Source organism: Alosa pseudoharengus, unplaced genomic scaffold (genome assembly GCF_046254945.1).
Source record: "Alosa pseudoharengus isolate Yale_2024_CS ecotype anadromous, Long Island Sound unplaced genomic scaffold, YU_APseudo_1.1 YU_APseudo_1.1_scf_17, whole genome shotgun sequence".
Taxonomy (NCBI): Eukaryota; Metazoa; Chordata; class Actinopteri; order Clupeiformes; family Clupeidae; genus Alosa; species Alosa pseudoharengus.
Window position 1 is genome coordinate 23284871 of NW_027468640.1, and position 15205 is coordinate 23300075.

General features: G+C 42.2%; 1 protein-coding gene across 2 annotated transcripts in view; it reads left to right on the plus strand.

The window, feature by feature from the left end:
* Positions 1–360: 360 nt before the first annotated feature.
* The window catches only part of slc16a13 (solute carrier family 16 member 13), a 35319-nt gene continuing 20474 nt past the window's right edge, over positions 361–15205 (plus strand). Inside the window, exons 1-2 of one of the 2 annotated variants that reach the window (XM_076289002.1) lie at positions 361–499; positions 10572–10603. The gene's annotated coding sequence lies outside the window, so the exon portion shown is untranslated. The remainder of the gene's footprint in view (positions 500–10571; positions 10604–15205) is intronic. The other variant, XM_076289003.1, reaches the window with a different exon arrangement.

Genomic DNA, 15205 nt, shown 5'->3' on the forward strand with positions numbered 1-15205 from the left:
TTTGGGAGTGATCCGGATCACCGTCTGGATCCAGGAGGTGGTTATGGCGTTTACTATTGGGCCTATGGGGATCACGACTAGACTAAATAGGCAGTAGATGCACAGTTCAAAGTACAGAATGCACGACACTAATCGACCACGTGACCACGCGTATATGGCACTGTTTTATTGACTGTTGCACGCTAGGGGTCAGTCAAGTGAAGGCTCGGCAAAAACCCGCGTGTATTGAGCAAGTTTGCCTGATTATCGTTTCATTGGTGTAAGAGACTTTCTTGAGGGGTTTGCCTTGACTGGGCGTGTTGTAATATTCGAGAGTGCAGTGAGACCCCTCTCAGTCTGCTTGCCTTCTAGTTGGTGGACACTTCAATGGGAGGCGACATTTTACGAGCGCACATTTTCTACATGTGCCAGGTGATGTGACCCACTTCCCACTCACCGGGCAATGTCTTCACTTCACTGACTGGGTCATACGCGATTAGGCGGAGCGCACAATAAGTGGGTAAGTTCATGTTAATGTCTAATGACAATTTTCTTCATTTTAATTAAGAAGCACACTCAGCGCATTTTTGTGTAACGTTATTCGTTGAGAATTATAGCATAGCCACCCCTAATTCACCCCAATCATATGTTATAGCCTACCAAATTATTTGTTTGGTGCTGTATGATTTCTCAAGTAAAGAAATTACTAACCTATGTCATGGCCTCTTGCAATATTAACCATAGAAGAGCGGTGAAGATTTCTGTAGCCCAGTGGCGTAAGAAGTTAAGCCCTCGGATTTTTCATCCCTGATAATTTTTTTGATCATAACTTTGTTCCTATTATGCTCCATAATAAGCCAGAGCCTATAACGACTCAAATGTATTCTTCTAGATGTGTAATAAACCGTAGCAAAATAGCTGAAGACCAGTCAACAGCCATTTTCCTAAAATTGGTGTCGGTGTATGTTCCCGTAACAACTCACACGTGCATTGAGCTCGCAATGTTTTGCTTGTGTTGAACTGTTACAGTTAACTTTAGGCTACAGTTTGAACAGTTGAACTGTTACAGTTACAGTTTAAACAGATACAGTCAATGGTATTGAAGTGGTAAGTAGTCTAGCTAAGCAATAAAAAGTAGTGGAATTATTTGTAGTTGACCAGGAAATTTTGACTTGATGATCAAATAGTTAGAACTGTAACGATTTGATAGCGAACCACACAGTTGTCCAATCAAAAGGTTTATTCACTGGGAACGAGAGCCGGAACACAGATAGACCAAGACCAAGACACAGAACACAATGCAAACAGGGCAGGTCAAGCACGCACACACACTACACATACAGGGGAGGACGCAGCCTCCCACACAAAAAGGATCACACACGAGGGAGAACTAAAAGGGAAACATGTCACAATAAAGACGCTAACATTACACTTATAACTTAGGAGAATAACGACATAAACCCCCCAAATGTTCACCCTCGTGTCCCAGCATGCCTTTCGCTGGAGAACGCTAACACAGTCTTTATGCGCCGACGTTACACAGCTCCCCCAACAAGCCATTGCCGTCCTCGGCAATGCCCACGAGGTAGCCACATGCTAACGTCGGCGCGCGTCGCCCGCCACTCAGTTCAGTGCGACAGTTCCGCCAACTCACGTGGGGTGCACGCGCCGCAGGAGCTCACTCAACGGGGCTCCACGCTGCTAGCAATCCAGTTCGGGCGTGCTAGCAGCCACGTGGCCGACCCGCTCGTCACCAGCTCCCTCTCAGCAGCCGCCCTCAGGCTGCACTTTCCGCGGCGTGTCACCACGGCACTCCTCCTCTCCAGACGGGGCCCTAGGTGGCCTTACAACCGTCGACACTGTACCAAGCACCGGGGTTCGAGGGGGGCCAGATGAAGCTGCACCAACGCCACTCCGCTCCGTCGAGTCGCCGACCGGGACAGACAGGCACCGACTCCACAGCAACCGGACCGCGCTGAGCTCTCCCGCTGCAGCTACCGTCTTCGGCGTCCCTCCTCGTGTTGCCATCTCGCAGAGCCGTACTGCTCTGTTCCCGGCCCGTTCCACTCCTTCGCGGCCTCGGCGAAGGCACGACCCCCGAGATGGTCGTGCTATCGAACTCCACACAACGAACTTTTTTTCTTTTTTAAAAGGCGCCGGCCAACAGGCCAACTAGAACTAGCGCCTAGCACTGCACGGTGCCCCTCACACGCACCCAAAAGTTAAAGCACACACCAAAACAGTCACACACTAGAGGGCCCTTCCGTCGAAGCTGCCCCACCGTCGTGAGTTCGCTGCCCTCAGCGGCTCCGCCAACCGTCCATCGTCTAGGAACCTCTTCCTCGCCACACTCCCTCTCTGCTCACGCGTCGCGGCTCGCCGTGGAGTCAGCACCCAGGCCATCGCCGTCCTCTCCGCGAACGCTTCTTCAGGCTCCTCTTCCGGCAAAAACTTCTCCCATGGCCGCAGGCAGCTCCAACCGAAAGCTCCTCTCCTCCGTCGGCAGTAGCGATAGAAGGCCGCGAGCTTTTTAGTAGCCCTTACAAGGGCTCTCTCTGCATCCTCTTGCGTGGGCCTCCACCCAGTGATGAGGTCTCCCGCTCCCAGCTGCTCCCGCTGAGTGGAGGCCATGTTCGAAAGTCGCTTCTGACACCAATGTAACGATTTGATAGCGAACCACACAGTTCTCCAATCAAAAGGTTTATTCACTGGGAACGAGAGCCGGAACACAGATAGACCAAGACCAAGACACAGAACACAATGCAAACAGGGCAGGTCAAGCACGCACACACACTACACATACAGGGGAGGACGCAGCCTCCCACACAAAAAGGATCACACACGAGGGAGAACTAAAAGGGAAACATGTCACAATAAAGACGCTAACATTACACTTATAACTTAGGAGAATAACGACATAAACCCCCCAAATGTTCACCCTCGTGTCCCAGCATGCCTTTCGCTGGAGAACGCTAACACAGTCTTTATGCGCCGACGTTACAGAACTATGGATTTGATGTTGGCCGCGAATTCAGAGCATTACGTTAACGTTAGCCTACATGGTGTCAGTATAACGTAGCCTAGGCTACTCTTACAAATATTACAAATATTTGGCAAAGTCTCCTGGTTCAATTGTTTCCAGTTTCATAAACGAGGGTGTTCGATTTGCAGTGACTACAAAATCCAACCTAACTAGATGTACCGCAGAGCGGTACAAAATGACCGCCGCCCAGTCCAGCACATTTTTTCCACAAAAATAAATCACGCTGAAAGGCCTATATGATTCTAACTGTCTCACTAAATTGCATTATCCACACTCAATTCTCACTGATATCTGCTAGACAACAAGTACCAAAACATGATTAGTTCATAGATTTCACATGTAAAATTAATTGTATACAACCCCACCTCCATCTTGCCTGTTCATAATTCTGAGAAATTCTTGAATTGTGTGCATGTGTGCATGTACATGTTTATGTTATGTGTGTGGGTGTGTGTGTGTGTGTGTGTGTGCGTGCTTGTGTGTGTGCCTGCGTATGTGCCTGTGCATGCAAGCGTACATATGTCTACTGTGTGAGTATGTGTCATACGTATGATTACTGTGAATGTATGTGTGTGTGTATATCTGTTTGTGCACATGTGTGCACATGAAATGGGTTAACATGACCCCTGGAGGCAAACATACGGAAAAAAATGGTCATCCTAGTCCCTACAGTTCTCAAGATATTCACAGAGAACTGTGTCTGCCCTACCCTCCTTTTGGGGGTCCAGTCCAGCGGGGGGGCTACAGATCAAAACGAAAAACGACGGTTCCATGCTATCCATGTGGGGTTACATGCCCACCAAGTTTTGTGTACCCCGGTCTTTCAGTGTCCCGGGAATCCTTGTTGGTGTACGTCACTAAATGTACACATACATTATTTTATTGTAAGGCCCCCCATGAACGAAAGTACACAAAACTTGGCATGCATTCGGAGGGTGTCATAATGATCTTACTCTTTTAATTTCGTGCAGTTTTGACCTTGTCAGCCAGAGATATTGTGATGAAAACACCTAATTTTTTGCTTTTTAATTTTTAACTAGGTGGCGCTATACATGAAATAAGTGGTAATGGGATGGGTTGACATGCCCCCTTAAGACCAACATACATAAAAAAGGTGGACCTCCTAGGCCCTACGGTTCTCGAGATATTCACAGAAAACTGTCTCCGGCCACCTACAGGCCAGTTGGTGTATAGTAACATAAATTAATTTATTGTGTGGCCCCCCATGAACGGAATTCCACGAAACTTGGTGTGCATACAGAGGGTGTCATAATGATCCTACACTTCCAATTTCGTGCAGTTTTGACTATGTTAGGTCACAGATACCTGCGATTACAACACCTCATTTTTACTTTTTTGTGTTTAACTAGGTGGCGCTATACATGAAATGAGTGGTTATGGAATGGATTGACATGGCCCCTTGAGATCAACATACAAAAAAAAAATGGTCCTCCTAAACCTTACGGTTCTCGAGATATTCACAGAAAACTGTGTCTGCCCTACCCTCCTATCGGGGGGTGCAGTCCAGCGGGGGGGCTACAGATCAAAATGAAAAACGATGGTTCCATTCTATCCATATGGGGTTACATGCCCACCAAGTTTCGTCTACCCCGGTCTTTCAGTGTCCCGGGAATCATTGACAGAAATTTGGACATGCGAAAAAGAAAAAAAAAAAAAAAAATCTGACTAAACCTATATGACCGCCGCTTCGCTGCGCGGCGGTCATAATAACATTAGGCCTACCAAGGCATTGCGTTGGATGTTTCTCCACTTGTTCTCTTCACGTATCTAGCTGCTAATCCATGTAATGAAAAGGGATAGGCTACCCGTTCAAAAGGAGGCTTAAAGTTGTTTTATATAGGATCGCTATGACCGTGATGTAGAGGGCAAGAAAGTATAATAGTCTCTCTCGTGCTCATAACTTAGGTTATTATCAGGTCACTTGCTCATTATTTGCAGATAGCAACTTATGAGGTAGCCTATTGCTTGCCATAATGGTCATGAAAAATATATTACTAAAATATTGAAATACTTAGGGATTAACCTTACTCAGCACTGAAACCTGTCAAACTTCTTTCAAAGTCCTTCATCACATGAATTAAGATTAAAATAATTTAATTTCTGAGCACCACAAAGTCAGACCTCAGCAACTTTTTTAATGTAAGATTGTTCTTAGGTCACATATCAATCAAATCATAACAACTGCAATGATACTGTTTTTAAAATCATGTGTAGTAGGCCTAAGTGTAAATGTGTGTGTCTAAACATGCTTTAATGAGCTGAATTTGAGCTTACAGTTCTTACACCAACCTATGTGTTTTACATTAACTTACAAAATAGATACTTTAGCTTAGTCCTCAGATAGAGGATGGTTACTGCTTGCTCTGTTAAGGTATTTCTGTCCTTCCCAAACTGCATTGAAATGGTATGTTTAGCAGCCAGAATTTCAAAATCTCCTGTGGGAGAAATCACCGGCCTACCTCTAACAGAGAACCCCCCCCCCCCGAAAAAAATCGCCTGATTGTGCCCCCTCTGAATTTTGCCTTGCATGACGCCTCTGCTGTAGCCTATTTTATTGTTGCCTATGTGATTTGAAATTATGGTGACTCGCGCCATTTATTATTTCCTGCTTGCTGCTCGAGTGATCACTGCTGGAAAAAGTAATTTGGTTGATGAAATCATCCTGACCACAAGTTAAAAAAGTAGGCCCCTTTGCACATCTTATAGACGTGTCTGGGTGAAAACAGTTTAGTCTTTGATATTTGTTTGCTTGTTATTTGAGGGCTAGATGTGATTTCATTATGATCTCTCTCACATTTTACATTCATTATTCAGACGGCGTGCGGTCGACAGTAGGCTATTCGCTGTAACAGCCTTGGTAATTTAGAATAACGTTACACAACTGCTGATATGCAGTTGCATCTGTACAGATGTGGCCGTTCGCAGATTCGCCAATTCCTGATGGACGATCAAATACAAATCTGCGTGGCCTAGCCTATTTAAATGTCCATGTTCTTGTAAGCAAAAAAATATCGCATAATTACCCTGGCCAAAGGGGTTGCTGTATATCCATCACTGCAACTGGGAGAACTACCTGTCAATTGCTGACATGCTGCCAAATTGCCAATCGGGATTCCCGTATTCACTCAGAGCCTGTAGGTGGTTGGCAGTAGAGTGAGAAAACGGAGCACGCGGAGGAAAACACACAGTGGCCAGTCAGTGTTCATACCTCCTAACAATCGGCTGCTGTAATCTGGATTTCGCATGGCGACCCAATAATAATCTGTAATTTCAGAGTTTGATCTGTTTTTTTTATTCACACACACACACACACACAATCTCCAACATGTAGACATTCATTGGTAACCCAAAGAGAAGGTGGTTCACATAACTCCTGATGGTAATTTTGATACCACAGATTTAATAGAGACCCAGTCAGACCAATAGTATGAAAAATCAGGAACAGAGTTTATTTACAATGATGCGCATCAAGGGAGAGACAGCATGACTTCACCTAAAGATCCATCAGCTGCTCTAACTAGACAAGGAAATAGTTAGAGTTTAAGTATCCTTCCAGGCTGACGGGAGATGGCGTTGGTCATCCCATCTCACGTGGACTACACTGAATCAGACCCTGATTAGTGGCAGCCTGGCAATCCGGAGCAGATAGCTACTGACGCAGCCATGCAGAACAGTGAAACACTGCAAAGTCATAATATTCCTGCTTATCTCTAAACACAGTCACACAGAGATATAACAGGGACAGTACAGATATCATACAGTCATTACATAGAATCATACTTTTAGTATCAAAGTGACCCACTAATGAGAAATGCAGAACATTAAACCACATATTGGAATATTGGACATAATGCAGAACATTAAACCATATATTGGAATATTGGACATAATGTTCTATTCCACTTTCTCTCAGTCCCCCTTTTTCAGCCTTTATGGCTGGAACATTTAATCAAATAATGTCACTATATAAAATATAAATGATTATACACTTGTTTCATTAAAGTTAGTCAGATCCAAATAAGCAGGTACATGACTGGATTTAACTGATTTCTTCATAAGTCATGAAAAATAATCATAAGTTCTGAATCCAATACTCTCAAGTCCCCCTTTAAAAGACTTGAAGCCTTTGACACCAAACAATAGCACACATTCTGATTGAATCAGGATGAGCCTACTAATTAACTGAGAGTAATGCAGTAATTGTGTCTCTTTACCATGTGTATAATACTTAGGCAAAGCTGAATATAAACCAAAACACATAAGAAATGTATCTCAGCAATTCTCAAATAGAACCCAATAAAGGAAATGAATCAAATGAAACAACATGGTTACATGTATTAAAGTGGCCCTGACTGTCTTGATTTCTCACAGGGTGTGAAGAAAAGTTTACATACCACAGAGTACCAGTAATAAAAACAATAACCAAACCGTTCTAGGGGGAAAACAATAGACAAAAGAAAAAGGAAAAAAGTAGAGTCTGTAAGGCTCCCCCTTTTGATCACTGATTGCACCTGAAACAAACACATAGATATACATATCTGGGCCCAAGGCCCCAGTAGTGTTTCTTAAGTTTCAGCTAACATTATTAAAAAGATTTCAATTGCAATACTGCTATGGTCTGTCACCAAACTAGTAATTAGCAATGCTTGGATACTTTTTTTTTGTGTGTATGCCTCATATCAAGAATTGTTTATCATACAGCAAAGCTAAATTATCTTAACCTTTTTCCACATTGTTTAAAGCAGGCCTAAAGGAATGTTTTAAAGAACTTGGTTAGAACTTTATTCTGAACATTTTCTTAAACAAATTAAAAGTTGTATTTTATTTTATTTTTGCTGTATCCAAAATAATTGTTAACAATATGGTCTAGTATGCATGTCATCATACCACATTGTCATCTTGACACTGGTTTGCATAGCTGTAAAACAGTTGTAAAAACCTTTTCCATGAAAAAAAATAATAATACCAACATAACAACTGCAGTGGGTGTGTTATTAATAAACACATGAACCTATTAGTTCAATATTAGTTCAGTGTAGTGAAGTCAACATCAACAACCTCTCATCCTCCATGAAAGAAAAAGCTAACTTTAATCATAAATTGATACACTGCAAGAGCTAGCTGTCTATGTTATCAGACTACTCGTAATCAGACTCCCCCTTATGATCTGCAGCAAGGCTGCAAGATTATTCCCTTAGCTAAAATGTTGTCGCCTATAACACTGTGTCCTAGAGCTAAGTGCGTCAGCATCAACAATTTGATAAATTCACTGATGTTTGTAAGATTACAACTTTGCTAAACTGGCCCTTAAGTATGAATTTAACTGATATGCTTCAACTCTTGTCAGTGTTGTCACTGCCAGAAGCATGAGATTGTGGAGCAATGCTTAATACAAATGTCCAAGCTACAAGTTTTGCCACTTGTGCTCCTCATTATCCAGAACCTTCTCTGCCCTCAGAACCTGTATGTCTTCCACTGTCGCCCATTCAGCCAGTCGCTCACCATAGTGTATGGTGGCCTCACTCACTAACCTGGCAGGGCTCAAGGCCTACACACCTAGCCAATCAACAGTCAAAACACATCTGTGTCTACCTTGAAGCAGGAACATAGCGTCCGCATGACTTCCAGTGTTTGCGGCCTACACGTGGAACAGGATAACTTGGGTCAGGTTCTATTAGCATGGGGATCAGGAAGCTTGGAGAAACAATTAGCCTGCATTTAAGCAAAATGGTCATACTATCTATGGGGCCTTCATTAAATTTACAACTGGAAAATGTAAACCAAAACTGGAATATGTAATCTGATATAATTAACATACCCATCATCTCGCATATGTGCTCCTGTGACTTGTAGTGGATTGGGGAGAGCAAGGATGGCCTTGATGCTTTGGTCCAGGCATCCAACACTCTTTATAGCACAGCACACAGCATTTAATTTTCTCTGCAAAGCTTCACTAAATTTAGTTAAAACAAATATTCCTAGGCGGACATACCAGATATCAAAATGTATATAAAACTGGAGGATGATGTAGGAAATTGCGACATTTTAGTCACTGATTAAATCAATGTAATTTGAGGCTAACCTTGTAAATATACACTTTAGATCATCACCAATAACATGCAAAACTGTTATTTCCCTCACCAATGAGCACTACGTAGAGGTCCTTATAAATATCAAAAGGATCTCATAAATCTAGGTTTTTCTATTTAGGATGAATCACCCCTGAGCTTCTTCGCTTTGGGTTTCTTTTCATCATAGGACTACTTCTACCAAGTAGCCCTCCTAGTAGTTTTCTTATTTAGGATGAATCACCCCTGAGCCTATTCGCTTTGGGTTTCTTTTCATCCAAAGACTACTACTACAAAATAGCCTTGACTCCCTCCAGAGGAGAATTATTTATTTATTTATTTACTCACCGAACGTTTGCCTTTTGGTTGATCACTGGTTCTCGCTCCGACGTCTCAGGAGAATTCCCTTTCAGTAGGATCCCGTCAACAGGGGTCAGAAGATCAGCCATTTCGCCTTGCTGTTTCAGACAACCAAGGGCTTTCAGGATTCCAAATCCAAGGTCCCAGACCTCACCGTGTACGGTTTTTCAGGAAGCTGGTTCTGACCCCAGATGTTGGGATCCCGGGACCTCTCGCAATTCTGTTAGGTAAATCAATTCGGAATCAAGAAGATGAGACAGGAGCCAGTGATGAAAAATCATCCAATTATATTGAATCTTTGCAACCCAGCACAGCTGGTTGAAGCAAAGAGTTTTACATTCTAAGAGTGCTTATATACTTAAGTGGCTACATAACTCAAGCGTGACTACTCAGTCACTTAATCAAATGTTGGTGGTTTGTTACCTTACTTGTTGTGAGCAGATCTCTCATATATTAGAATCTCAGGCTTGAGTATATCTTATTCTAGGGCTAGGGCCTGAATCACCAGGAAAAAAAAAAAAAAGATAAGATGGGCTGAAGCAACCCAACAGCCATGGTCTGCCTGTAGGTCTCTGGTTTACCCGTTGCTGCGTGTTCAGCTCCCTTACGGGTGTTTCCAGAGGCCCACCCCAGAACCAGGACTGCAAGATCACCCCCCTCCATTTTGTTCCAGAGGAAAAAAACAAAACACTTAGGATGGTAGAAATTATTCAATGACAATTGTAATTCAATGGCACATAATTTTCCAAAACTGGCAAATCTACCAAGAATATCAAACAAGGGCATTAGATGTCTCTTTTAGCATTGACAGTAAAACAAACAAAAATAAAATAATTAAGGCATGTTGACCAAAAACAAGCCAAAACAAAACATGTTCCACTCTTAAGAGAAGTAACTCTTGACTGAATTAATATGTTATGCTATCAACATCTAAACGTCATTTTAAAAGAGAATTAATTAAGACTCCTCTGACAAGCAACACCTTCAAATTGTTTGAACTTAGATATAAAATATCTTTAACTTCATAATTCAAGTGTAATAAACGTCTTTTCTCTTCTCCACTCTCTCTCTCTCTTTACACTGGCTCCCTGACCTTCAAGTACAGAGATAACAACCACTCACACACACACAGGTAAGTCAGAGAAGATCTGTACCTTATGGTTAAGTGTGTTAGTGTTTACCGTACCAGCAAGAGTGCCCTCAATGGTGACCACAGAATATCCTTTACCTTTGTGAAAAGGAACAACTCAACAGGAGAGAAGGAATTAGACTTCAAACACTTAACAAAATCTTGGCTTTAGTTTAGTAAATCAAACAAGTTTGAATCCCAAACAAAAACCCCAAAAATAATTCTCTTATTGAGAGGAAGCAAAAAAAAAGAAAAATTCAATACAAATAACAGTCAGATGCATCTCTCTTATGTGTATTCTCAGTTACAGTCTGTAACAGAAATGTGACCTTCATGCATATCAGCTGGCCAACACACACACACACTCTCACTCAGGCCTCATGTCGACTGACAGGAGAGAAGACAAAGACAAAATGAACTCAGTCTTTAGTTGCAACACATAACATGTAGCCTATACTTTTAGACAGATTCTTTCTTCTAATTATTTTGTGGTATATTTGATTGGCTGACACACAATGTTAGCAGCACTGGGATGTTTTGAATAGGCGTCCCCACCTTTATCTTAGTTTGGCCCAACTAATGCTGCTGACCATGTGTGGATGCCACAGACAGACAAAGCTGCCAAGTAAGTTAACTTTCCCTTAACCACGCAGATGAGGCGGAAGTTTTCTTAGATTCAAATAGCTTTGCAGCTCTGAACAAACTATGCCAAATAGTAGTACAAGCAGAGACAGGTTGACACTCAGACATGTTAGTATCAGAGAGTAGCAGACAATTGCAAAGCACACATACACATAACCCATAGGTCAGAAACATACAGTACATACACATGTTGAGACATAAACTCATAAACTCATGTTCCTAATTGGTTACCGTAAAGTGACTGGTCTCAAAATTTGACAGATTGTCCAATTTAGCAAACCCAGTGAATGTGATCTCTCGCCCAGACCTGTACTCGAAACATCTGTAACTCTCCGGAGATTCGTTACCGTAGGCCCAACCGTGTGCGCACACAATGTGTTCCTTCTTTCGGCCTTTGGCCCAATTCTGTCTATTTTTAAGACAGGAGCTCTACTCAACGCAATCCCCCTTTGCCCTTAGGCAGTCATAATAGCACTTTAAAGGAACGAAACGTACTACTCACCGAGAGCGCGTCTTTCCAGCGGGCTGAGGGATCACACACAGTAAGTTTGGTAAAAAGAACAATCCTTAATTCAATAGATCAATACAATCCTTATCAATCTCGGTAGAACCTCCATAAACTGATGGTAATTTTGATACCACAGATTTAATAGAGACCCAGTCAGACCAATAGTATGAAAAATCAGGAACAGAGTTTATTTACAATGATGCGCATCAAGGGAGAGACAGCATGACTTCACCTAAAGATCCATCAGCTGCTCTAACTAGACAAGGAAATAGTTAGAGTTAAAGTATCCTTCCAGGCTGACGGGAGATGGCGTTGGTCATCCCATCTCACGTGGACTACACTGAATCAGACCCTGATTAGTGGCAGCCTGGCAATCCGGAGCAGATAGCTACTGACGCAGCCATGCAGAACAGTGAAACACTGCAAAGTCATAATATTCCTGCTTATCTCTAAACACAGTCACACAGAGATATAACAGGGACAGTACAGATATCATACAGTCATTACATAGAATCATACTTTTAGTATCAAAGTGACCCACTAATGAGAAATGCAGAACATTAAACCACATATTGGAATATTGGACATAATGCAGAACATTAAACCATATATTGGAATATTGGACATAATGTTCTATTCCACTTTCTCTCACTCCATACATGTGAGCGATGCACATCACAAACTTTACAATAGGGTACATCTCCTGGATGTTTAATAGATAGGCCTACTCTTTCTTCTCTCTGACCTATTTAACACTTTTAACAATACCTGAATCATAACATGAATAACTAACAGGGGCCGGCCTGGAGAGCAACAGTGGATCCAAAGGAGTTGCAATGTATCTCATGCTGATAGCATTTTTTTACTACCATATTTCTCTGGAGACTCAGTCAGGACGATGAAAAATCAGGATTTTACTCCTCGGTTCTCTTAATATTCATAACAAGTTAAATTTAAAGAGATGGTGGTCCAACGGCAGACCACAAGTGTCATGCCACCGGCAGCATATCACCAGCTGTCTGCTATCTGCAAATCTGATTTTGCTATCTGGGTGGTGGTATGCCGCTGGTGGCATAAAATGATATATGGATGGAGTACGACAGTGGTCCGCCAGCCTCTTGCTATCTGAGGCTGTATCGAATTGCAATACTCGTATCGCAATATGTTAAAAATCACAATAATATCGTATCGTGGCCCAAATATCGCAATAGTATCAAATCGTCACATTTTTGCCAATTCCCACCCCTAGTGGACCCCTGCAGCAGGATTGAGAGTCTGGATCATCCGTAAGTGGATTTGGGTTTTGAGCGAAAGAGTATGGTTATGGTTATGGTTATGGTTATGGATTTAGCAGACGCCTTTGTCCAAAGCGACACACAGTGTTTATATACTGTATAAATTCCAGGATAAAATAGTATATTTCAGTATATTTTGATACAGTAGCCTATATCAGTAGTACAGTAACCCAGGGAGCACTTTTATGCTCTGGGTAGATCTTGATGAAATGTTAAATATGAGATGTAAGTTCTGTATATTTGACATCTTAAAGCAATGAGAGTTAATCTACACTTGTTCCTCCCCTCCTATGGTCTAACTGGTGTATCAAACAAGCACTTGGCTTGGGATGCAATTTATACAAGCTGTGAACTGCAGTTGCGAGATTCAATGTTGCTTAAACATTTAACAGCATTGTTGTTAACATTTTGCCTTTAATGTATTTTAGCCAAGAATGATGCATTTCAGATAGGGTAGGTTACCGGTAGGTTAAATTAGGTTAAATAAAAACCAAAATATGATGAAACTGAAAGTCAAGAGCAGAGTTTCATCAGCAAGCTAGCCTCTGCCAAATCAGATAAAGTTGAGTCAGCAGTTTAATTTGGACGTGGTGAAAGGTGAAAGTATAGATCCTACTGAAAGTACAGTACCATACATTACCAATGTCAATATATTATGTCATTCATTACAACATGGTTGACATTTATGAAGTCTTGAAAGTGGACCCAAACAAAAGCCAAACCTACCCTATAGCCTGCTTTTGTTTGTAGGCCTACTGGTCAAGATGAATTGATAATTTTGTATTGTAGCCAAAGTTTCACTCCAATGCCATTTTCCAACTCCTCCAGGATTTTGTCATTATTAAGCCACAGTATTTTCTGGCAGCGCATGTATAGTCATTGCAACCGCTAAAAGATACATTTTCTCTGACAACTTTTTTCAAAACTTTTCGACATCTTTTGACAACACTACCGGTGATGTACATGGACACATGTAATAAGCGAGAAAAGTGACAACAAATTAAGACCTGCATGAAGGCGAGGGATCAAAAGATCACAGTGATAAATCACCTACTGTTAGGGTTAGCCTGCATGAAGTAAGTATAAGTATATATACTCTTTTGATCCCTTGAGGGAAATTTGGTCTCAGCATTTATCCCAATCCATGAATTAGTGAAACACATACAGCACACAGTGAGGTGAAGCACACACTAACCCGGAGCAGTGAGCTGCCTGCTACAGTGGCACTCGGGGAGCAGTGAGGGGGTAGGTGCCTTGCTCAAGGGCACTTCAACCATGGATGTGGGCATAGGAGAGCAGTGTTCAACCCACCCACATTTTTCCTACTGGTCAGGGATCGAACCGGCAACCCTTTGGTTACAAGCCTGAAGCCCTAACCAGTAGCCACGGCTGCCCCCAAACTGAAAGACATCAAGGAGTGATAAAGAGTTATTCCATAATCCCATTTCATTAATATTCTAGTGATTTATTTCCCAGGGATTTTGGGGTTAGACGTTATCATGGTCCATCAATAATTCTTTGTTCTCAGTTGTTTTCTGCTGTTTTTTTTGTCTGTTCATTGAAGGCTGTTATTGGAGTTGACAGTTGTGTCTAATTACTGTAGGCTATAATACGCTGAAAAAATGACAGAGAAGGCAGAGAAAAGTGTCTCCAGTCGAGTGAGGTATATTAGATACAAACATAAAAGCCTGTGCTGCATTTATCAGGATATGAATCTATCTCTGAATCTGGGTAACATGACGTTGTGAACTCCTGTTACCCTGTCCTGGTGGAAATACCCGCCAGTTGGCTGGCATTTCCAAATTAAATCCCAAAGGCTTCGGTTCACTGTAGTGCAGATCGGCTCTCGTTACCTGTAATTTCGATCAGTGGTCATTAAGGATGTTAGGATGTCAAACCGAACAGAATCCAGTGAAGGGTTGCCAGGCCACATTCTTAGCTCTCCCTTAAGATGTTTCGACCTCGGTATCACATGCTGTTTTTGTTCCATCACCTCCTCACCCCCACCTCCTGCTCCTCCTTTATCGACAATTAGCCAAAATGGTAACGTAACAGTGGTGTTCACAATAGCTGCACTCAAGCTGTTTGGTGTGGCTGACAGGCCACACCACTCTTAAGGCCTAGCCTAACTGACTCAAAGTCTAATATTCTTCTAAATTC